Source organism: Penaeus japonicus, unplaced genomic scaffold (assembly GCF_977035675.1).
Source record: "Penaeus japonicus unplaced genomic scaffold, GWHDUDI00000001_assembly GWHDUDI00000012, whole genome shotgun sequence".
In the NCBI taxonomy this organism is placed as follows: Eukaryota; Metazoa; Arthropoda; class Malacostraca; order Decapoda; family Penaeidae; genus Penaeus; species Penaeus japonicus.
Window position 1 is genome coordinate 39534264 of NW_028234414.1, and position 2500 is coordinate 39536763.

At 49.8% G+C, this 2500-nt stretch overlaps 1 protein-coding gene across 1 annotated transcript in view; it reads left to right on the forward strand.

The window, feature by feature from the left end:
• LOC122246116 (uncharacterized) overlaps positions 1-2500 on the forward strand; it is a 334123-nt gene that overhangs the window by 313724 nt on the left and 17899 nt on the right. The window lies entirely within an intron of this gene.

Here is a 2500-nt window from a genome sequence, read left to right on the forward strand (position 1 = left end):
CCCTCCCCCTGACACACACACCCCTCCCCCGACACACACACCCCTCCCCCGACACACACACCCCTCCCTCCCTCCTTCCCACATCCACACACTCTCTCTGTAAGTAGTAATCATAATCTCTTTCGTGTTTTATCGCAAAGTTGATTACATCTCTGAGACAACCTCGTCCTCTGGGTAATGTGGCACTTCATTCGTGCACTTCGCATTTGGCTCCCGCCTCGGCATGTCATTCTGCAGTAACGGGCGGGGATGGTCAAGTTACTACGCCGTGAGCAGGGGCCATTAGTGCTAAGGCCGCTTTTGCACAGGGATAACCTCGGTTGCTGATGACCTGCCACGGCGGTCAGGCAGATTGCAGAATCAATAGGTTCCTTGCCGCTGTGTGTGTGTGCTCGTGTGTGTGCTTTGTGTATGTCTGTGTACGTGTGTGTACGTGTGAAAATATAGGTGTGGGAGTATGGAGTGTGTGTGTGTGTGTGTGTGTGTGTGTGTGTGTGTGTGTGTGTGTGCGTGCGTGTGTTGGAGGGGTGGGGGGTTTTAACCTCGAATTTTCAATAATGTTTTTTATTTATTTACATTTCTATTTATTTACTTTTTTTCACTAAGGTCATAAGGTCATTCTAGAACACCGTAAGTCCGACCGAAGGCTATTCTTGGCTCGTAAATGCAGCGAACGAAGGAATTATAAGGTATGCATTGCACTTGCCAAAGGTTAGGAGAGACATATATCTTTTCTGGATTTTTTTATTCTTTTCATTACTGTTATTTTTTGGCATTCATCACCTGGAACCTGCTTTTTTGTTTGTTTGTTTTCTCTTTTTTGTATTTCTTTCATTCATCCTTTATGTAACTGATTTTAACTCTTAACTCTTTTTTCTGACCCATTTCCATTTTGCGTTCCCTTTGACCCCTTTCCCACTTTGCGTTCCCCTTGACCCCTTTCCCACTTTGCGTTCCCCTTTCCCACTTTGCGTTCCCCTTGACCCCTTTCCCACTTTGCGTTCCCATTGACCCCTTTCCCACTTTGCGTTCCCATTGACCCTTTCCCACTTTGCGTTCCTCTTGACCCTTTCCCATTTTGCGTTCCACTTGACCCATTCCCATTTTGCGTTCCACTTGACCCTTTCCCACTTTGCGTTCCCCTTGACCCTTTCCCACTTTGCGTTCCCCTTTACCCCTTTCCCACTTTGCGTTCCTCTTGACCCTTTCCCACTTTGCGTTCCTCTTGACCCTTTCCCATTTTGCGTTCCTCTTGACCCCTTTACTACTTTGCGCTCCCCTTGACCCTTTCCCACTTTGCGTTCCCCCTGACCCTTTCCCACTTTGCGTTCCTCTTGACCCCTTTCCCACTTTACGTTCCTCTTGACCCTTTCCCACTTTGCGTTCCTCTTGACCCTTTCCCACTTTGCGTTCCTCTTGACCCTTTCCCACTTTGCGTTCCTCTTGACCCCTTTCCCACTTTGCGTTCCTCTTGACCCTTTCCCACTTTGCGTTCCTCTTGACCCTTTCCCATTTTGCGTTCCACTTGACCCTTTCCCACTTTGTGTTCCCCTTGACCCCTTTCCCACTTTGCGATCCCCTTGACCCCTTTACTACTTTGCGCTCCCCTTGACCCTTTCCCACTTTGCGTTCCCCCTGACCCTTTCCCACTTTGCGTTCCCCTTGACCCCTTTCCCACTTTGCGTTCCTCTTGACCCTTTCCCACTTTGCGTTCCCCTTGACCCTTTCCCACTTTGCGTTCCCCTTGACCCCTTTCCCACTTTGCGTTCCCCTTGACCCCTTTCCCACTTTGCGTTCCTCTTGACCCTTTCCCACTTTGCGTTCTTCTTGACCCCTTTCCCACTTTGCGTTCCCCTTGACCCCTTTCCCACTTTGCGTTCCTCTTGACCCTTTCCCAGTTTACGTTCCTCTTGACCCTTTCCCACTTTGCGTTCCCCTTGACCCCTTTCCCACTTTGCGTTCCCCTTGACCCCTTTCCCACTTTGCGTTCCCCTTGACCCTTTCCCCCCTGCCCTCCTCCCTGCAATGGGGGATTTAGAATGCAACGTGCAACAATTAATGGGCCTTCGACAATGCAGAGATAGTGGTTTGTGGCGTCGACGGGAGAACTAGTTTGGGAAATCATCAGCGGTGGATGAGTCATTGCATGATGAATGTGGGTGTGTGGGTGTAGGTGTGGGTGGGGTTGAGGTTGGGGTGTTAGAGGTGCTTGGGTGTGGGTGGGTAGGTGAGCAGGTGGGTGTTTGGGTGTGTGTGTTGGGGGAGGATGTGGTTAGGGGTAAGTGGGTGTATATGTCGTAGGGTGAGTGTGTGTAGGTGTGGGTGTGTGGGCGTGGGTATGGGGCCGTTGGTAAGTGGGTGTGGGTGGGTGTGGATATAGGGTGTGTATGGGTGTGGATGTGAGTGTCTGTAGGTGTAGATGCGTCTGTTTGTATTTATATTTATGTTTGAGGTTGAGTGTATTCATGAGTATTTTTACGTATGCTATCACAAATATCAT